This window comes from Melospiza melodia (genome assembly GCF_035770615.1).
Source record: "Melospiza melodia melodia isolate bMelMel2 chromosome 7 unlocalized genomic scaffold, bMelMel2.pri SUPER_7_unloc_1, whole genome shotgun sequence".
NCBI lineage: Eukaryota > Metazoa > Chordata > Aves > Passeriformes > Passerellidae > Melospiza > Melospiza melodia.
This window is the reverse complement of record NW_026948497.1, coordinates 12,196,824-12,219,118: the sequence shown is the minus strand read 5'-3', so window position 1 is coordinate 12,219,118 and position 22,295 is coordinate 12,196,824. Positions and strand designations below refer to the sequence as shown.

Genomic DNA, 22,295 nt, shown 5'->3' with positions numbered 1-22,295 from the left:
CCAGGTATGCTCTGAGAAGCCTAAGCTCATGCTTTATGGCTGCTGGCCATTCCTCTACATCTTCTGCCAGAGTTTGAATTCCTTGGGAGAGCTGCTGAAGGTTCATATTCAACATGGACTTCAGGACCCTTGCAATTCCCTGCTCTTTGTTTCCTGAGATGAAAGAACAAGGTCACAGGGTCACTGGTGTTTCCTCCTTGAGCAGGAGACCAGCTATCTGACACAAGCAGGCCCAAAGGCTCTGATTTACCCTCTCTGCTGCTCCCCATTGAAGGACTGTCCCTCCCCATCCCCTCTAAGGAGCTGAGCAGGAGGAGCTCACATGGTGGTTAGCCTGTAGAGCAGCTTTTGCCTTCAGATGGATGAAAGTCTGTTTGGCAATGGCCCTGCTCACGTGGGATCTTCTACAGCTCTGCTCTGATCTCCTGTAATTCTTTGAAATCTTCATGCAGAGCTTCCATTTTATTGTTGAGGTCCTGGAATGCCTTGTCCACTTCGGATTCCAGGGCTTGTTGATCTTCTCCCTCTCCCTCTTTCCTGTATGAAATGACTGGTGTTAGTGGGAAACTGACATTTCTCCCTTGAGTGGGAGTCCACCCATTCTCTCTGAGGATGCTCATATCCTCTTTTCTAAAGTCTCTTCTTGAGAGTCTTTTCTTAGATCTTTCTGTAGGTTGGTTTTTTCTTCCACTCTCTGGAGAAATAATCACTTCAGAGGAATTAGCCATTGTGCTCAAGGTGCAATTCAGAAACAGATTCTTTTTTTTGCCGAATTTCTTTATTCAGAGGACAAACAAAAAGCTCAGACTTAGTTCCCTCATGTCCTGCCTGTTTATCAATTTGTTTTCTCCAGACCTCTTTTTCTTAGATCATCCTTTCTAACTCAGCAGCCTTGGAAATGAATTCACTCATCCCTGAAAAACAGAGATGTGGAATTCATAGGCTGATGCACCTGTGGGCACCACATACCACGATCCTGACTTTCAAATCCTATTCCAACACGAGTTTGGTGTGGGAAGAAACCTTGGCCTCCCTACTGTAGCCCCAGTTTTCTTCCTGACATGGAGACTTTCTCTCTAACTTTCTCTGTTGAAAGGAGTCTTGGCACCACTTAGAGCCCTTCTAAACATGGGTTTGGAGCTCCAGTGCTGCTGGTGAGGAATACTGGGAGGAACCCCAAGGCCTCCTCACTGCCCAAAGGCCTGGACATGGGGGAGAGCCCAGGCCATGCTAAATTCCAAGTGTACCTTGAGGGAATGATATTCCTCTGACAGCATCCCAGCTAGAAAGGGCAGGGGCAGGAGAACAACTGGCCTTAGAATCCAGGGGGTGGGATCCAGCAGGGGTCAGGCTGTGCTGGTCTCTGCTGGGAAAAGCCCACTGCAGAGACATCTGCATCCTGAGATCCCAGGGTCCTGGGCAGCTGCATGGGGATGGGTATGTAACAAAGGACTGGCTGGGGGCCTTTAGAAATGGGAATTTATGGACAGGTGGGACTGCTTGATCTGACTGCACCAGGCCCTCACCTCTGGATCTCCTTCCTGTTTGGCAGGGTTCAGTTTACAGGTAGAGTGGGCAAGGACCGGCACTCACCTGCAGAGAAAGGCTTCTCCCTTTGGTCCCTGTTGCTAAACCCAGGGTTAGATTTCTCCTTTCCTGTTCAAAGAAAGGAAAGGAAATCCCAGAAGGGATGTGCTATGTCTTGAAATTGTTACCAATTGCCAGGAACACCCCTTGCTAGAGTAGGATGTGTCCCTGGTCAAAGAAGGTCATCCTTCTGACCAAACTGATCCCAGCCCAAAGGCCAGGCCTTCTGCTGGGCTCTGGAAAGGGTTCTGCAGGCAACATGCTCAGGGGAGAGACCTCCACTGGCCTCACTTCTCTCAGGGATAACACATCCCATCCCATCCCCTCCCATCTCCCAAGGGTTCACAAGGATGGCCACAGACAAGAGGAATAGGATCCAGCACACTTACTTGATCCCTTGAATATAATTTCTATCTATTCCTTAGCTGTATCCCATGCTGTTTCTGGACATCAGATATATATGAAAATAAAAATCAAAAAGAAAACCAGGACATTTAACAAGGGCCTTTCCCCAAGGAACTCCAGGGCTGCACTGAGCAGGTTCTGGGAAAGAACACAGTATCCCACAGCTGGCCCAGGAGCCCCACAACAGTGCTGGGGGGCTCCTGACCCTGAGGCCCACTGAGGCTCTCCTGGGCCAGGGAGCTGCCTCAGCTGCCACAGCACTCAGGCACCACACAGGTGACCCAGTCCCACCAGAGCACAGCCACCCACGAGAGGGTGGGTGAGACTCTTCTGCCTCACACCAGGAGTGGAGAGGAATCTCCCAGGTCCCTTCACTGTCCCTTGGCACATTCATTTCAGCCTGACCCTCAAAGCCCTGCTCAGCAACACCCCCTGTGTGGAATCCTCTGAATCCCCACCCCTCACTAGGAAGGAAGCTAATAAAAAAACATCTAGTTTAAAGACCAAAGACTCCAAACACTGATTGCTCCCCAGCTGGTGTTCCTGTGTGCATGCTAGCACATCTATTTCCTCTTCAGAGGACAGTGATACCTCAGATTCAGACAGTGAATTTAAGGATCAAGGGCAAAAGTCCAAAGAGAAGTAGCTTTGGACAGTAATTGAGATTTTGCTCAAAAACTAAGTCCTAGCAGCCCCAGCTATATACAAAAGAGGGAGATTGCCCAAATGGGAATCTATTCCATAAAAGAAATTTAAAGAACTATGCAAAGCATCTAAAGATCAGGGACATAAATCTCCATATTTTAAATATGTATTACAAGTAACTTTCTCAGCTCATGTGCTTGTCGCCCATGATCTTCGTTATGTTATGCCCCTCCTCCTATCACCTACAGAGCTTCTTCTGTGGGAATCAATTTGGAAAAAATAAGTAAAAGCATTAATAAAAATTTACAAAACTGAGGATGGGTGAGCTCATTTTACAGTAGAGCACTTGAATGGGGAAGGACCATATGAAAATCCACAAGACCGAGGCCTAAATCTACCCCCAGCTGTTCTAGAGGACGTTAAAAATGCTGCCCAGAATGCTTTATTCTAAACATGGGATGGTACCATCCCACAACAAAGTTTCACTGACATTTGTCACAGCATTGGTGAGACATTTATTGAATTCACAGACAGACTAAAAGATATTATTGATAAACAAGTCAACTGCCCAAGGGCTAGAGAAGAGCTGCTCAGTAAACTAGCAGTGTCCAATGTGAACGAGGAATGCAAAAAAAATTATAAGAGCACTCTCTCCAGACCCCGAATCCACCATTCAGCAAATGGTGGAAGCCTGTACCCGTCCCACAACTACAGAACATATGGCAGCCCTGGCAGCCAGCAAACGAGCAGCTGAAGTCTTTCTGGCACAAAATAGACAAAATATGAGATGTTATAAGTGTAGGGAACAAGGCCACCTCAAGGTGGAATGTGACAAAGATTTTGGCAGAGACATCCCTCCACTGGTGGTTCCCTCGGCTGCACGCTTAGACTTTAAAGAACATTCTAAACACCGTCCCTAGTTTCAGTACCACAAGCAGATCAGCATCAGCTGTCTCAAGAGCAACACCAGGAAAACTTCCAGCAAAGTGCAGGGTGACCCTGTGCAATGACACCAAATGCCAAGGTGTTCTGTCCCTCTTCCCCACCACCCCAGAAAGTCAAGGCACCAAGGGACTGTGACAACAAGAAAGAGAACCAACTCTCCGAGACCTACTAATACATTCAGGCAAGAACACACCGCACGCTCGCTGGTAAGGGCCCTTTCCATCCAGTTTGAGGATGAGGCAAGCTACCGAATTCCAACTGGTAAATTTGGACCTTCTGATGGAGCAAGGGACATTTTAATCACAGGGGATTCCATTAACAGACCAGTTTACAAGTACTTCCAGAAGTCCAAACTGTGGGACCAAGGGATGAAATTACTGTGACCGTCTCATTTGTAGACCCACCTTGGTATTTATCTAAGGGCACACCAATAGTCCAAGGTTTCCTCATACTCAAATGAACTGACATTATGCCAAAAAAACCCAAAGTTTTTTGGGCAGAGATTGTGGGCCAAGATAGACATCTGATAGAGTGTGGCTTGTTTAACAAAGGGGACAAAGTTTATCTTACAGGTGCAGCAGATACCAGAAAGGACGTGACCAACATTGCCCACTCCGATGGCCACAGGACTGGGAACTGGTGCCAGCCAATCGAGACATCTCTGGGACTGGAGGAGCTGCCACCTCTATGCGGAGCAAACAGACAATTCTTATTGAAGGACCTGAGGGTCAGGTGGCCACAGTAAGACCTTTTGTGGTAAGGGTACCTTTTACCTTATGGAGCAGAGACCTATTGTCTCAGTGGGGAGCAAGGCTAGAAATCCCCTCACCACCACAGGTGATGTGGTTTGACAGGAAGTAGGTTTTCTGGGGTGTTGTAGTCACACCAATGGGTGCTCAGATTTGAATATTGGCAACTGGTTTGGCCACTGGCGCATTGGATATGCCTCTGAGAACACAGGGGTTAAAAGCAGAGCTCTCCCCTGGGAAGCTCTCTTGGGTTTCCTGCCGGAAACCCCGTCCCAGCGGCCGGCTCGGGGCGGGGGGGAGGGGAAGCCATGCGGCCGTGAGGTAGGCCGGGCCTTCGGGAGATGGAGGGAGAGACAGACAGACAGAGACAGACAGAGAGAGAGAGACAGACAGAGACGATGTCTGGGACTGGACTGTTACCTTGAAATTTGATATCATGTGCTGCCAGCACAGCCCGGCCTGTGGAGAAGGTGGGGTGGGGGGGGTGCACCGGGTGTACCGAGAAGGAGTCTGGCCACTTGTAGGAGCTTTTAAACCCTTCCTAGAAGAGAGACAAGAGTGGAAGGCGAAGAAGGAAATGGGCAAGTGCTGAAGGTCTGAGCAAGGGAGAGATGTGAAAAGAATAGAGAAGAACTGTGGGTGGGAAAAGATGATGGAGGATGATGGAGTGGCTTTTATGCTGGATTCTTTTTGTCTAGCCATGGACAGAACCATGTTTCTTTGTGATACAGAGACTGCATCCAGCGGGGGCAATGCCCTGGAACCAAGAGGGTTCAGTGTTGATGTCCCTCAGTCCCCGAGGGAATAATTTGGGGGGGGGACAGGTGTCCCAAAGGAGACACTGTGCCCTTTTTGGAATGGGACAAAGCATCCTTAAAAGATGACCCTAGAAGCAGCTCTGGTCCGTGTTCAGTGGTGAGAGCACTGGACATGAAAGGAAGATGTCACCATGGCACAAGAAGGACTTCTTTCTTCTTGATGAACTGAGGATTGATTGTCTAAAGGGTGGTGCTGGAACAAGAGCTGGTGATTTTTGGGGATGGATGGACGTATTGGAAGTCTAGTGGGGAGGAGGAGGAAATGTATTTGCAAGGTTTTCATTTTCCTGTGTGTGTTCCTTTTTATATATAGTTGTAGTGTAGTTAATAAAGTTTTGTTTTCTTTATTTCTAAGCAAGAGCCTGCTTTGCTTATTCCTGGTCACATCTCACAGCAGACATCAGGGAGAGTGTGTTTTCATGGGGGCACTGGCATTGCACTAGTGTCAAACCATGACAACAGGATTTCGAGCTGGGGCCACTGTGGAGCGCCCTGCCACACTGCTCACATGGAAAACTGATGAACCAGTGTGGGTTGATCAGTGGCCCCTTTCAGAAGTAAAGTGAAAGGCGCTTGAATTCCTCGTGCAGGAGCAGTTTTCCAAAGGCCACATAGTACCATCCATTAACCTTTGGAACACCCCTGTCTTTGTCATTTGTAAACCAGTCAAAGACAAGTGGAGGCTCCTGCAAGACCTCAGGAAAGTCAATGAGGTAATTGAAGACATAGGCCCTCTGCAACCCGGCCTACCCTCTCCCTCAATGCTCCTGAGAGATTGAGAATTGGCAGTCATTGATATAAGAGATTGCTTTTTTAACATCCCCCTCCATCCCAGAGATGCCCCAAAGATTTGCATTTTCCATGCCATCAATTAATAGACAAGCCCCTCTCAACAGCTATCAATGGGAAGCTCTTCCCTAAACACTGTAAAGTTCACCAGCTATCTGTCAAATGCTTGTTGGTTGCATTCTCTCGCCCATTCAAGAAAATCTTCCTGATGCCATAATTTTTCACTCTATGGATGATATTTTAATATGCACAGAGACTGACTACTATTTAGAGACTGTTCTCAAAAAGACTATTCAAGCCATTGAAAGAGCAGGATTTGAAATTGCTACAGAAATGATTCCGCACACCTGCCCATGGACCTACCTAGGACTGTGGATCAGCAAAAGCACCATCGTACCCCTGCAGCTCACCATCATGGACAACCTGAGAACCCTGAGGCACTTTCATCAGCTATGTGGGAGCATCAAATGGGTTTGTCCACTGCTGAGGACCTTGCACCCCTTTTCAAACTCCTGAGAGGCTGTAATGACCTCGACTCACCACAAACAATCACACTGGAAGCCCTGGTAGTGATCCAAAAGGTATCAGAGGCATAGTCCACGAGACAAGCCCACCGTGCTGACCCTACCCTGCCTCATCAATTTGTCATCTTGGGTAAGTCACCCAAGTTTCATGGGCTCATTTTCCAGTGGGACCCCACTCTGAAGGATCAGCTTTTAATCACAAAGTGCATGTTCCGATCACACCAATCACATAAGATTAAAACAATCACTACACCCCAGGAGCTCATGGCTCAGCTCATTGTAAAAGCCAGATCATGCCTCAAAACCCTAGCAGGGTGTGAGTTCAATACATTTACCATCCAGTGACATCAGGTGAACTGGAAGCTTTGCTCCAGACAAATGAACACCTCCAGTTTGCTCTTGACAGCTACCCAGGTCAAATCTGTATCTGCCTACAGAAATATAAACTATATAATGATTGTTTTAATTTGGTCCCAAAATCATTAAAGAGTTGTACTCCTTTTACTGATGGCTCCAGAAAATCCCATAAATCATTACTCGGAAAAATTCTGACACTCACGAGTGGGAGTCTGATGTTCAGATTGTTCAGGGATCCCCACTAATTGCAGAATTAGCAGTCGTTCTCAGAATCTTTGAGAAGATCAAACAACCCTTGAATCTGGTTACTGATTCGGCTTATGTTGCTGGAATAGCTGAAAGAGCAGAACATTCCTTGTTGAAGGAAGTGCCAAATCCAGATTTATACAGCTTGCTTTCAAAGTTAACATACCTCCTCTCCCACTGAGAGCAACCATATCACATTAGGCATATGAGGTCACACACTAATTCCCCAGGACTGATTACAGAAGGCAATTGGAGAGCAGATATCTTAGCCATGGCAGAGCAGACCACCCTACCACACATTTTTAATCAGGCTAAACTGAGCCACTCATTTTTTCACCAAAATGCACCAGCCCTGCTCCCTATGTTTAAAACCACAAGGGAACAGGTGAGAGCAATTGTGGGCTCCTGCCCCAGCTGCCAGGAATTTGTTTTGCCTTCCATGGGGGCTGGGATCAACCCCCGAGGCCTCAAAAGTTTACAATTGTTGCAAACAGATATTACACACCATGCACCCTCTGGGAGACAGGAATATATTCATGTGTCCATAGATACATTCTCCAGGGCTATATTCGCATCTGCCCACACAGGAGAAAAGGCCATAGATGTTATCAAACATTTTCTTCTAGTGTCCTCCATCCTAGGCATTCTGCAAGCCATCAAAACATATAATGGTCCTGCTTACCCCTCCAAAAATTTCCAAAAATTCTTAGATCAATGGTGGGTGAAACACACTACTGGCATATCCCATTCCCCAACGGGGCAATCTGTTGTAGACAGGGCTCACTGTACACTCGAGAGAGTCCTTCATCAGCAGCATAGGGGAGTTGAAACACTACCAAATGTAGAAAGATTATGTAAGGCTCTTTATGTCATCAGTTTTCCTAATAATTCATTCATGGAGCCAAACCCCTCCATTGTCCAGCGCGTCTCAAAGGGCCTTGAGCTCAGCTCACAGAGAAACCCCCTGTGCTGACCAAAGACCCCAAATCTAAGTGAATAATGGGCCCATTCCCATTAGTAACTTGGGGCAGAAGCTATGCTTGTGTGTCCACAGAATCTGGCCCAAGGTGGACTCCCAGCAAGAATGTCATGCTGTTCATCGAATCGCCAAGTGCAGCTCCCAGAGACACTTCCCTGGAACTCCAGAAACAGCATAGAGATCAAGCTCGGTAGGTGTGGAGGAGAAGAAGGAAAAAGACTGTAAACGCAGATGTTTGTCACAGAGGAAGATGACTCTCCACTGCTCCAGACAATCATAAGACTCTCTGTTGCATTTTATTTGCTCTTTTTTTTTTTTTTTGCACTGTTACCCCTCTTTAGCTGGTTTTACTCTCTTGAGTTTGTTGCACTGTTACCCCCTCTTGTTTTCCCACCCCTTTTCTACTCAGTGAAAACTGAGGGGATAAGAAGAGAAGATTTGAGGGACTGTTAAAATTATATAAGTCTGAAAATCCATTTTTTCAAACTCACAGATCAACTCATCACCCCCAAGCATCCTTCCATGTTTCTGGCAGCAGGGAATCCCTAACTATTCCAGACAGGATTTTGGATGCTGCTTGCCTTTCCATCAGCTGGTGCGTGGATTGTCCTTTAGCCCAGTCAGAACATCTGGGTCACACTAGCCAAGACTTTACAGCAAGACAATCTATGCCTGTCCATGGGTAGCGTGGACAAACCCCTGTCGATGTGCCTGGTAGGGGCTCCTTTAGCAACAAATGAAAACCCATATACAGATAAGAACCCAATGGGTGGACCCAGACCCTACCTCGAGCACCAGAGGAACCCCAAGAATTAGAGCGGTCGGGGTCCTCTAAAGCTCATTACTGTGTCCAATTTCAGTATCAACCTCCCGACCAACACTTGACCTACCTTGAACTTATTAAGTCTACCCACAGGGAAGATGCAACCCCATTTAGTAAAAATTATACCCCTCCAAATTGGTGCAATTAGACCAGTCCCACACTTTCTTCATCCTCACTCCATCCCAAAGTGCTGCTCCGGGGAGTGTTCCTTATCTCTGGAGACCAAGTATGGGCCAGGATCCCCTCACACCTTCAAGGGAGTCCCTGCAGCCTTGGCCTGCTCACTACCTTCCCCCCAAACATAACTTTACTCCAAAATTGGAAACAAAAAAAGAAATTGGCACGCCAAAAGAGATCATATACTGAATTTGATGAAAATTGCCACAGCCAAGTTTACAATTGGAACAAAGTAAAGAGAGCCGTGGTCTCACCTTTTTTACCTTGGGGGGACACAGCTGAGGCTCTTGGTGAGCTTTCTCACCTAGAGTGTTGGCAGAGTAAGCAGGCAAACGCTACCTCCACTGCAGTCAGTGACGTGACTGCACGCAACATTGCAAAATCAAGCAGCAATAGACTTTTTACTGCTTGCCCATGGACATGGCCGCCAAGACTTTGAAAGGATGTGCTGCCTCAACCTTTCTTCATACTCAAAATCTACCCATGCAAGTATCCAGAAGCTGAGGGAACAAATAAAAGACTTAAAGGTGAAAAAGAACTCAGATTGGATCAATGAACTTTTCTGATAATGAGGGCTGACGAGATGGGTTTCATCTTTTGTTAAAGGAATTTGTTAGATTGTAATAATTGTTTTTATCGTTTTACACATTTCCCTGTTTATTTAAGTGTCTGTAGAAGTCCATTGGGGAAGTCTTCATTGTAAGAAAAAACAGGGGAGTTGTGGAATCCTCTGAATCCTTCCCCCTCAGGGAAATCCCCAGAGCATTGCCTTGGAGAGACTTACCATAGAGTTTTCCCCACCTAGGAAAGGAAGGACAGAAAGGACTTCCCCATGGACTCTTGCTTAACACTGATGCTTCCCACTTCCCCATATGTCCCAACTTCCCCTGGTTTCTCCTTTCCCTGTTTCCTCATTGGTTGTGGTACCCCTGGTGCCTGGCCCTGTCTTCCCTTAAGGCCAATGCCCTTCGCCCTGCCCTTTGTACCACCCCCATGCCCTCCCATACTTAAGAGTGTGCACAGCACAGGGCCAGGTCTTTTTGCCCCTGGTTTCCCTTCAGTGTGCCACAATAAATCTCGCTGGAACTGACCATACAAAAAGGCCCTTCTGCCTCTCTTTGCTGAGCTAGTGGTGGTGAGTGTGGTGTGTGGACTTGACTGCTTTGCCTGAATGCTAACCCAAGTGGCCTTTCCACAGGAGATGCTTATTGGGAACAGATATAGGTAGCAGCAACCACCATCTAAACATATGCCGCTACACACCTGCTAGAGTAGGATGTGTCTCTGGTCAAAGAAGGTCACCCCTCTGACCAAACTGACCCCACCCCAAAGGCCAGGCCTTCTGCTGGGCTCTGGAAGGGGTTCTGCAAGCAACGTGCTCAGGGGAGAGACCTCCACTGGCCTCACTTCTCTCAGGGATAACAGATCCCATCCCACCCCAACCCATCCCATCCCATCCCATCCCACCCCATCCCATCCTTTCCCAAGGGTTCACAAGGATGGCCACAGACAAGAGGAATGGGATCCAGCACACTTACTGATTGTGTTGATTATGCATTCTATCCATTCCTTAGCTGTATCCCATGCCGTTTCTGGACATCAGGTACATATGAAAATAAAATCAAAGAGAAGACAAGGACATTTAACAAGGACCTTTCCCCAGAGAACTCCAGGACTGCACTGAGCAGGTTCTGGGAAAGAACACAGTATCCCACAGCTGGCCCAGGAGCCCCACAACAGTGCTACTGGGTTCCTGACCCTCGGGCCCGCTGAGGCTCTCCTGGGCCAGGGAGATGCCTCAGCTGCCACAGCACTCAGGCACCACACAGGTGCCTCAGTCCCACCACAGCTCAGCCACCCACGAGAGGGTGGGTGAGACTCTTCTGCCTCACACCAGGAGTGGAGAGGAACCTCCCAGGCCCCTTCACTGTCCCTTGGCACATTCATTTCAAACTGACCATCAAAGCCCTGCTCAGCAACACCCCCTGCTAGTGTAGGACACGTCCCTTGTCAAAGGAGGTCACCCCTCTGACCAAACTGATCCCAGCCCAAAGGCCAGGCCTTCTGCTGGGCTCTGGAAGGGGTTCTGCAAGCAACGTGCTCAGTGGAGAGACCTCCACTGGCCTCACTTCTCTCAGGGATAACATATCCCACCCCATTCCATCCCATCCCAAAGGTTCCCAGGATGGCCACAGACAAGAGCAATGGGATCCATGAGTCCACTCCTACTTATGGACCTACCTGAGTCTCCTTGGGAATGCTTTGAGTAGCTCATCTCTTCTAGCCAGTGCTTCGCCTGAAAAGAAAAAGAAAAAGAAAAATGAAAATAAAGGAAGCTTCACTACAATATTTCCCTACGGATTTAAAAAGTGCATTTCAGAGCTTTTTGGGGACACATATGTCCCTTATACTACTCAAACCTCTGATCTACTCAGGAATTTTTATTTTACTGATTTTTCCTTCCATCACTGTCTAAACAAGTAATACAATTCTTAGCAAAAAAATTAGCTGTGTCCTCATTTCTTGTTACCTGTGTCCTTTTTTCAATATTCACTCTGCAATGCAAGGGAAAAGAGGGTCAAAATCTCTGTGGTGAGCACACAGCACTGGAGAAGATAATGCAGTTAATAAGAAGTTCTGTTGTACAAAACTTCTCTCACTCCCCCTCCTCAACTGGACAGGAGGAAAAAATACAACTGAAGAGCTCACATAAAGCCTGGGACATCCCTCTCCAGCTCTACCATGGGCAAACCAGACACGACTTGTGGATGATTGCTTTGCTTCTCAGCAATTCCCAATAGAGCAGCAAGCCAGGTAACAAAGACAAAACTGAAACCACCCCACTCCCACTCTCCCCTCTCCTGGCTGTGAACACACCTGGTGCAGGTGGCTGGGGCAGCTGCAGTGCCTGATGCAAGCTGAGCTCCAGCTGGGAGCCCAAGACAAGAGCTCGTGAACGGCCAACAGAGCCCAACAAAGGGCACCAAGAGTGGTGGCACCGCTGGGGAAGGGACACCGAGAGACCCAGCAGGAGCTGAGGGCCCGGGAGGAAGAGCCAGACTCGAGCCTTGGGCATCCAGACTGTGAGGGGATAAAACTGAGGGGCTCCCTTGCTGGGGGAACAGCTCAGGCTGTTCCTGTGGCACTGCACTGGGAATAAATGGCTTTATGGAATCAGACAGCTGAGACTGCTCCGGGAAACTTGGGCTGGAACCAGGGAGGACACAGGGGCTGGGTGTGGGGAGTCCAGCAGGGCCCATTGGGGCACTGCAGCCACTGCTGTGGAGGGGCTCCTCCCAACACTGAACACCTCTGGTGGCTGGAGTGTGATGGCCAGAGAGCCTTGGGAAGGGTCAGACTGGGAAGTTTCCCAAATATCCTCTTCTGCACAGCTGGCTGCAGAAAGCAGGGCCCTGCTGACCCTTCCAACAAAGCCACCTGTCTCTCCTGAGCACATCCATCAGAGCAGCAGGGATGAGGTGAAGGCAGAAACAGGGACTGCTCAGGAGGAGAAAGGTCTGCTCAGGGCACAGCTTGCTGCTGTGCTCTGCTCTCCCTCTTTCTTGCACTCCACTTCCCTATGCTGTCTGCTCCTTGGGACTTTCTGTTTACTTTGGCCATGTTCCAGAGAAGGAGAAGGACCTGGACTGAATTAAGGGACCCCTTGCCAAAAGCTGCTGCATGTCAAGAAAGCTTTCCTGGTGTTCAAGGGGAGGATAGACCTGGGTGAGGAAAAGAGGGGAGGATTAGCAATAGAGAAATGCCGGCAGGGACCCAAGAGAAGTCACAGCCCCAGGGCCCATGGCTGTCCCACAGGTCTAACTGAAGGCATCAGACAGGAAATGCCAGGGGTGATTTCCCAGGAATGAACACTGCTCCATCTCCTCCCACTACATTTTGCTCTTTTACTCTGGTCTGAAAGGAGGGAAAGCGTATAAATGGTATAAAACACTCAGAGTTTGAGGGGTTTTCTCCTGAAAGCAGAGCAATAGCGTGATGGCTTCTCAAACAGTAACAATGAGTAGATGATGTGCACGTGGAGCTGTCCTGGATGTGCCTCTGCCATTGGTCACTGATGAGCACAGACATTAGCTCAGATCACCGCTCATGGAAAGATGGTTGTGCTTCCAGGGATGGGTCACACCACTTCTCACAGTCAAAGACACATTGTCCTCTCTGTCTCTCATATTTGGAAGGAGCCCTGACAACTACTTTAGACAGGAGAATTATTTTATGCAGGGCCAGATCTGCACTCTTGAGCCAAAGCTGAAGCTTTGAGGGGGAAAAAGAAAAGGAAAGGGGAAAGACAGGAGAAGGGAGGAGAATAAAAAAGAAAAGAAAAGGGGGGGGGCAGGGGTAAGAGGAGACAGAAAAAATATGGAAAAAAAAAAAGAAATAAAAGAAACAAAAAAGGAAGAAACTCTCTCTGTCACATTGTCAGTGATGGCTTTGTTGCCCAGAGACCAAGAGAGTCTAGTCTGCCAACAGATGCCCAATAAATTAGACATTTTGAATTATGCATTGAGTGCAATAAAACATTATTACCAGCATGTGAGTTAAATCCAGGAGGATCGTCTGAGTGGTGGTGAAATCTCATTAAGCTTTTTCTGGGGTGCTAAGGTGAGCTAATAATATTAAATATAAAAATTAAAATACGTTCTAGTCACTCCATGAAATAAGTATTCATTTTATATTCAGACTAAAAATTTTTCCGATCAGCCAAGATCAAAGAAACAAACAATTATCCATAATGTATTCATGGCAACCAGGCTGTGCCTAATCAATATGCTACTTACTTTTTACTTTTCTCCCATTTAATGTGTAGCAAGTGTCATGGTAACAATTTTTGCTATCAGACAAAAAACCCATAAAATAAATAAGTAAGGCCTGAATTGACCATTTTTTCTCTATGTAGGAGTGAATTAGGAACTGAGTTAGTGTCCGTAGACTGTGGGCAGGAAGGGACAATCGACTTTAAATAGGAATTCTATGAAATATTAACTTTGTGGTCTCCCTCCAACCCTTCCTTACTGGTCCCCCACCCTCTGCAGCACAACTGGGCCTTGATGAGGCAAAGACACTGAAAGCCCTGGGGCCCTGGAGGGCAGCAGGGCTCCCTCAGGCCTCAGCAAAGCCCAGTGAAGGCCCCAGGTTGGTCCAGGGAGCTTTTCCCACTCAATCCCCTGTGGCAGAACTGGACTCAGCACGTGAGGGCCCTCAGCAAGGCCCAGCCCAGGGACGGTCACTGCCCAGGAAGCCTTGAGAGGAGTGGGTGTCACTGCTGTGCATGGCCAACAGTGATTGCACTGGCCTTGCCCAGAGGGGCGGCTGCAGATTGCTGATTGCTCTGCTGCAGACAGCTCTGTTTGGGCAGGGTCACGCTTCTGCTGTTGCAGACACTGATATTCTTTAGGAAATTCCACCGGGACTGAAGGACAGCTGGAGGAGGATTGCCACCCCAGTGACCCCAGGGCAGTGGTTCCTGAGTGCCACAGCCCCCTGTGGCTGGGCAGGTGTGGTGTCAATGTGTTGGGCAGGGATCAGCTCTTCCCCTGGCTGGGCTCCTGCTCACACAGCCGCGGGTGCTGCTGCCTTGCTTTGCTGCTGGCCCGTGTGCTCCACCTCCCAGTCGCTGCCTTTTCACCTGGAGCTCGCTCAGTTCAGCTGAGAGCCTCAGGAGAGCAGTGCTTTACTCCTGCCTCCTGGAGAGGCCATTCCTGCCCTCGGAAGAGGCTGCCCTGGAAAGCTCGGCAGATTTCCTGATAGGCATTTACGGGAAATCAGTGTCAAACGGAGGAAGGAGGTGCTGGGGGGGAGGGAGGAGCCCGTGGGGGTGGGAACCCTCCGCAGCTGCTGGTTCAGCCCATCAAAGCCTTCTCCTCTGCACCCCGAGCTGTGTGCTCTGCTGCCGGCCTCAGTCCCTGGCCGTCGGTGCCTGGACCCCGCTATTTCCCGGCTGTGACAGCCCAGGCTGACACTGAGGAGCTCATCCCTGTGGGGCAGGAGCAGCTCCCCGTGAGCACCCCCCATTCACCCGCCAGGCAGCTCTGCTGAGCCATCGCTCCCGGATCCCCCATGCTGCTGGAGTCCTTTGCTTTGCCTGGCCATGGATGCCAGGGCAGCTGCCATTCCCATGGGAACCTGCTCACTGGCCTGAGACCCCTCCAGGCTGCCCCCAGAGCTCTTCTGCCCACTCTCCCTGATAATCAGGGAGTTTCTGAGCTGCCAAGGCAGCGTCCCCCCTTTCTGACCCTCCACTGCTCACTCACACAATTCACCCTTTGCCCATCCTGTTGAGGATCTCCAGGTATCCCAGCTGCTCTTCACACCTCCCATCCTCATCCTCTGGCAGAGCCTTTCCCCTTCCACTGCATTCCACCAGCACTCAGGCACAGCCTCCCAAACCATCTAGGGATGAGTGTGGCTCCAAAAGAATGATGCAGGCAGCTTCTGAGATAAAAACAAGCAATTTTGGGTTCTCAGGGGTTCAGAAACTCCCATTCAGGAGCATTTGGGCTAAGAAACTGCCAGTTTGGGAGCTTTGAGACTCAGGGATTTAGAGAGCTTTGGGGTCCCAAACACTGATTTAGAGAGATTTTGGCTCTGAACAAACCCAAACTTCAGGCAGCACGGCGGTTGAGAAGCACCAATTTAGGGAGCATTTTGCTCAAAACCACTGATTTGGGGAACTTCTGGGCTCAGAAAGTCCCCTCTAGGCAGGTTTTCAGCTCAAAATTCCAATTTAGGGAGCTCTTGGGCTTAGAAGCACATGTTTAAGGAACTGCAGTACTCAAAAAGTGGTCACAGAAAGCTTTGGGGGTCAGGAAAAGCAACTGGGGGAGTTCAGAAACACCCATTTAATGAGCTTTGGGGCTCAGAAAAATCAATGTCCAGAGACTTGGGGTCCCAATGCAGCAATTCAGAATACTTTGGGACCCAGAAATGCCATTTAAAGATGCTTTTGGCCTCAGAAAATAGGCATTTGGGGAATTTCACAGCTGAGAATACGGACGTTTCAGGAGCATTGGGGCTCAGAAACATCCACCTGGGGAGTTTTCGGGACCTGAAACAGCATTCGGTTCAGAAATACTGATTTAGGGAGCACTGGGGCTCCTAAAGACCAATTTCGGGACGTGCAGGCCAAGTAAACCCATATTTGGGGAGTTCGGGGCTGAGAAAAAAATCATATCAGGAGCTTTGGGACTCAGGAAGAGTGATTTGGGGATATTTTCAGATCAGCAAGAATGATTTAGAGAGCTTTTGGGCTCCAAAAACCAATTTAAACCGACTGTGGGCTCTGTAGTCCCCATTTAGGGAGCTTTGGAGCTCCAAACCAGCGATTTCAGGAGCTTTTGGACTGAGAAACATCAATTTCAGGAGCAGAAGGAGCAAGCCCTGGGGAAACAAGGGAGCAAGGGGCTGGCACTTACCTGGGACAAGGCTGGGAAGAAGCAGCTCCGTGCTGGGGTATGAGCAGCGGGGACTCCTCATCCCGAGTTTATCTCCCCCCTGCCCGCTCCTGTTCCCGCCCCCACGGGCTCCTCCCTCTACCCCTGCAGCTCCTTTCCCGGTTTTACGCTAATTTCTCGTAAATCAGTTGTCAGCCTGGAAAGGGAAAGTGAAAATGCCCCGATCGGGGGCGGCTCCTTGGCTGGGGTGGGAAATGTGCGCAGCCAGCGGCCCCTCCGTGCTCCTGGAGCCTCCCAGGGCACCGGGAATGCCCCGGGAGCGCTGGGAGTGAACCCCAGGGGCTGCTGGCAGACAGGGCACAGGGCTTGAGTTAGGGGTGTCAGAGCTCTGGAACACTGATTTTGGGAACTTCATGCTTAGAAATCTAATCTATTTCAGCAGCTTCGGGGCCATAACGGCGATTTCAGGAGCTTTGGAACCGAGAAAGTACAATTTTGGGGGCCTTGGGGCTCCAAAATACTGATTTTGGGAGGTTTTTGGCTCGGAGGAAAAAAAAAGGACCTTCGAGTCTCAAAGAAAGCAATTTAGGGATATTTTGAGCTCAGAAACAGCAATTTAGAGATATTTCGTGCTTAGAAACACCCATTTAAGGATATTTTGGTGTCTGAAACACTAATTTAGGGAGCTGAGAAACATTCATTTAGGGAGGATTTGAGCTAAGAAATATCAAATTAAAGAGGTTTTTGCTTCCCAGTTCAAAAACCTATCTATGGAGGGGTTTGCTCACGAGGGCTGGAATACAAGTATGGGGAGGCCTGGCAGACTGACTATACCCCAAACCCACCACGGCAAGTGCTGTGTGCCTGTGGTGGCGAGAACAACTGCTGGGTGACTGCAGACAGACCCTGTGTCCCATGTCACTGCCTGGGACAATGTCCTTGGCTTCGAAATGAGTGCTATGGGCACAGGTGCCCCATGAAAGAATTTAATGAGACAATGGTACCCATTGTCAAAGCAACCTTACAGACACCTGGCCATGAAGCAGGCACTGAGTGGATGTATGACATCCCCTGGGATGGAGCAGCCTCTGGAATGATGGGATGGGCTGGTGAAGATGACAGTGAGCAACGGGTGGTGGGACAAGAACCTTCTGCTACAGCTGATGTTATTCTTGCATCAAGAACAAAATGACATTAAGTGATGTATACAGAAATGTTTCTCAGTTTGTTTAGGCTTTAGAGAAGGAAAATAAAGAGAAAATTATTAAATGCTGTTGTTATATCTGTAGCATGGGACATATCTGCTGTAAGCATTTAGATTATCAACAAAAAGAAGGTTTAAATGCAGTTGCAAAGCCCAGTGCATAGAGGACTAAGAAGGCTGGCTGCAGGCACAGACAAGAAAGCAATAAAGGCAAAATAAAGTTCAGGAGGAAGGTGAAAGTCATCTCGATGATCATTTAGAGGAAGGTAAAAGGCATCTTTTTTACATAGCATAGTCCTTAATAATATTTGAATACAATTACAGGAAATCCAGGAAACACGTGCATTTGATGTGGGTAAACTACTTGACATTGCATGGGCAGTACATACAAATCAAAAGAAAACCAGCTGGAAGTGAGTTAATAGAAAATAATACCAGCTGAAGAAAAAGGAATCAGCAAAGGACTGCTGCCCGAGGGAGGAAGGGGGTCTCATGGCAGGGAAAAGAGTTCAGTTCCTGGACCTTCATTAGGAAGACTGGAGACAAACCAATGCTCATATTGTAAAAAGGAGGGACATTCAAAGCAGAAGTGTCCTAACCTAAAACCCAGGACTTCTCCAAACTCCCTCATGGCAATAGCTGGGTACTTGTGAAGGGGACGAGAGGTTTCATTCCCAGCAGAGCCTGTGGTAACAGCTACACTGGGAAAGGAAACACAGGAAGTTTTGGTAACAGGAGCTGGTTATTTTATATAAAATACCCTGCAAAGTAAGTTAAGTGATGATTCCATCACAACTGTCAGTGCCACTGGCACTTGTGAAAGACGCCCCTTTTTCAAGCCAGCTGTGTAATGCAAACTTCACAATGCCAAAGGTTTATGTCCAAAAAGGAGACTAAAGGATCCTGTAACTTTATTCTAATAAAGGGAGAGGCCATGTTTACCCTGGGGTCTCTCCAATCTTTTGAGGCCATAGCCTCCTTTTCAATGCTCTTTTCCCATCCACACTACCCTCTGTGTTTCCCCATTGGCTGAGATACTTGACAGGTACAGACTTCCCTGTGGGAAATGGATTTGTAGAGAGTTCCCAGGGTCTGACAGACACAGAATCACACGAGGTTGGAAGAGACCTTCAAGATAATTGAATCCAATCTGGACCCTAACACCTCAACTAAACCCCGCCATCAAGTGCCATATCCAGTCTTTTCTTAAACACATCCGGGGATGGTGATTCCACCAACGCCTCGGGCCATTCCACCAACTCCTTGGGCCATTCCACACCATTCCAGTACTTTCTCATTCTTTCCGTGAAAATTTTTTTCCTAATATCCAACCTATAATTCCCTTGCCACAACTTGAAGCGATAACCTCTTGATATGTCAGTTGCTCCCTGGAGAAAGAGACCAACCTCCACCTGACCACAACCACCTTTCAGGAAGTTGTAGAGAGTGATAAGGTCACCTCTGAGTCTTCTTTTTTCCAGGATAAACAACCCCAACTCCCTCAGCCATTCCTCAAGGACTTGTGTTCCAAGCCCCTCACCAGCCTGGCTGCTCTTCTCTGGACGCACTCAAGTGTCTCAACGTGCTTCCCAAACTGAGGGCCCAGTATGTCCCAGTCCTCCCCAGTGTTTCCAAGGACAGTTTAATTTTTCTCGGTGGCCGTGGCAGCCAAACCCAGCAGTGGGGTCAGTGCAGTGCCCATGGCCACAGCCCCTTGCAGGGGCCCAGTGCAGCTTGGGCTGATGATCCACCCTCACAGCTGGCCCAGGGCAGCTCTGCAGTGCCTTTGGTGGCACCTGGGGCTGGCACACACCTGAGCAGTGTGTCTGTTTGCAGTGGGAAAACTCAGCAGTTTGAGATTGCTGCAAAAAGTACAAAAAGGGAAAACCCCTCTTAGGCTGGGTGCAGCCAGCTCTGCAAGCACAGCAGGGCCCAGGGCAGTGAGGACAGACAGGATGGGGCTGGGCAATGTGGAGCAAGGTTGTCCACACTGGGTCAGAGCTCAAGGCACAGCTTCTGTGAGCAGGCCAGAGCTGCTGAGGAGAGACCCTGGGTCAATATCAATCACAACTGTTGGTATTGTCAATAGTCTAGAAGTGGAGGTAAAAGGATTTTTGATGATAGATAATGTAAGTTTGGGGAATTAATCAAGGTCAGCACATGGATGTATTCTGGAGTTAGTGGAATCTACACAAAGGATACTTGTACCATGTTTGCTATTTCTTCTGCAAGGGCCTGTAGGGGGATGGTAGACATGGCATTTATTTAAAAGAAAAAAAAGGGGAATTGTAGGCACACAGTTTGTGTTAATTGGGAGTGGGACTATGGCTGAGCCTCATCCCTAAGGGTGACAACCACGCAGGACAGGTGAACTGCATTAAAGGTAATGAGACATAGAGTGCTGAGGTGTACTGACCAACTACAAAAGGGTACAGAGGGCACACAGGTGCAATGCATGTAAGATGAAGGGTATAAAAAGTTGTACTGAAGAACAATAAAGGGCTGTGGAAGAATGGCTGGATGAACAGGGTCATGGGTCCCTGGAGAAGTTGTACAAGCAAACCCCTTGTTAGTGTAGCATGAGTAAAAGCATAAGTAGGCTGCACTGCTTGTTAGCTTGATATGAGTAGGCTTCATTTGACATAACTAGGCCTTACGCCATGATAAGGAGTTTGCAAAGTATGCTGCATCATGCTGACAAGGTTGAAAGGGCAAGGACAGCAGCAAAAATAAGGAAGAAAAGAGGTTTTGCAATATAAAAAAAGAGAAGTAAAAGCAACGAGAATGAGCAAGAACCCCGTGTTAGAAACCACAAAGTAGGAGGAGTGTGTAAAAACAACCTTTTGCTTTAAACCAATGAACTAATGACGAGTATGGATAATTATTGACAAGTATGAAAAATTACTGAAAACATATAAAAGTGTCGTTGTACTCAAAATAAACTGAAGCTTGCTTTACCAATCACATTGATTGATTGCATGTCTTCCCTCGCCGTCGTCAAAGGGCTGGTACTTGAAGCCTTCTTTGGTGTCAGTTGTACCCCCAGCTGTGACATCTGGCGACCCCAATGTGATCCTGAGGTGATTTGATCAGACAACTGGGGACCTAAGACCAGTAAGATGGTGGAGCCAGGTGGACTATGAGCTTGGGAACTCAGCCAGGTGGACCAAGAGCCTGAGAGCCTAAAAATCTGGACTAATTATAGCCAGGCAGAGGGGAGAGCCAGAAAAAAAAGTAGGTGGACCTGAGAGCCTAGAAGCCTGGACAATGTATGAGACACCCACACCAAGAGGAAGGATGCTGGATATGAGGAGCAGAGGCTACACACTTTGCTTATTTGGTATGAAAGAAATAGAGTGAGGCTATACATTTTGCTTGTTTGGAAGGGGATGGCTTGGGAGCTAACACAAACTGCCTTTTTTAAAATGTGGGAGAGTACCAGCCATGTTTTTGCTTATGCCCCTCCCTGCAGGCAGAGTGGAGTGAGCCCCGCACTCCCTGGTGATGTTTTAGCCTGCTCTGTGATGTCACAGCTCATACTATAATGTCACATAGCTGGTCTCTGATGTCACAGCCAACTCTGTGACGTCATAATCTCCTCTGTGATGTCAGACCTCTGCCCTGTGATTTCACAGCCGTCTCTGTGATGTCACAGAGACAGCCTATGATGCAGTAGCTGCTTTATTACTTCACAGAACCTCTGTGATGTCATGGCTAACTCTGTGTTCTCATGTTATCAGATGATAAATTGTCTACACCAGGTGAGCACACACAATGCTGGTTCTCCAAAACCCCAGGCCTATGGAAACCACACAATGCCCATTGTGTGAGAAGGGGAACTGAAATTCACCAGCCTCAGTGTCCTGCCAGCTCAGCCAGGCCCAGTGGAAAATTGGGGTCCATGAGCACCAGGGACCACCAGAGAGACCCCCAGGACAGGAGAATGCATGGGTAAAGGGGAGGGGAAATATGTTAATGAGTTAGGGGAATGATTATCATATGTAATTTTAGCCCAAGACCATCAATGAATATGTATGCAAAATACAGAATGTAAACAGAAACTTTCCTGCGCTCAGCATGCATGGCTTTGGGAGGAGTTCCCGCTCTGTGCATCCAGCCGAATAAACAATGCTGCTTCTTAATGCTACATTGGGATTATGGATTTTTCTATTTTGCTTTTTTTTTTTGTAACAATCCCACTCCCAAGGAAAGCTGTGTCTCCTGCTGTTCACAAACAGAGAAAGGTTTGTAGGAGATGTGGTGGTTGGAGGCTGCCTGGGCTACAGTGACCATAAAATAATTGAGTTTTCAACATCCTGTGAAAGAAGGAGTGGCATCAACAAAATGTCCACTGGAATTACAGAGAGCAGACCTTGGTATATTTGGGATGCAGATTTGGAGAGTAGTCAATCAGGTACTCATTTTTTAAGGGGAAACAGCCCTTAAAAACAAAGGTGTCCAGGAATGATGGACACACCTCAAAAAACTAATTGTAAGGGGGAAGGAGCAGCCTGTCCCTCTGTGTCAAAAGATAAGCACGCTAGGAAAATTACTGTCCTGGCTGGGCATGGAGCTATTGTGGGAACTCAAGGAAAAAAAAGAGGGTGCATAACCTTTGGAGAGAAGGTCAGGCGACTC

At 48.2% G+C, this 22,295-nt stretch overlaps 1 long non-coding RNA gene across 3 annotated transcripts; it reads right to left on the bottom strand.

Annotated features, from left to right (window-relative positions):
• Window positions 1-4: 4 nt before the first annotated feature.
• On the bottom strand, window positions 5-16,572 carry LOC134432712 (uncharacterized). 3 transcript variants are annotated; one of them, XR_010031390.1, is made up of 5 exons: window positions 16,475-16,572; window positions 11,286-11,340; window positions 10,583-10,636; window positions 323-537; window positions 5-153 (listed from the first exon to the last, which is right to left on the bottom strand). It is a non-coding gene; the product is annotated as an uncharacterized LOC134432712 (long non-coding RNA). The 3 variants fall into 3 exon arrangements; XR_010031389.1 differs by lacking the exon at window positions 323-537; XR_010031391.1 differs by lacking the exons at window positions 5-153; window positions 323-537 and adding an exon at window positions 9,318-9,845.
• Between the last annotated feature and the right edge of the window lie 5,723 nt (window positions 16,573-22,295).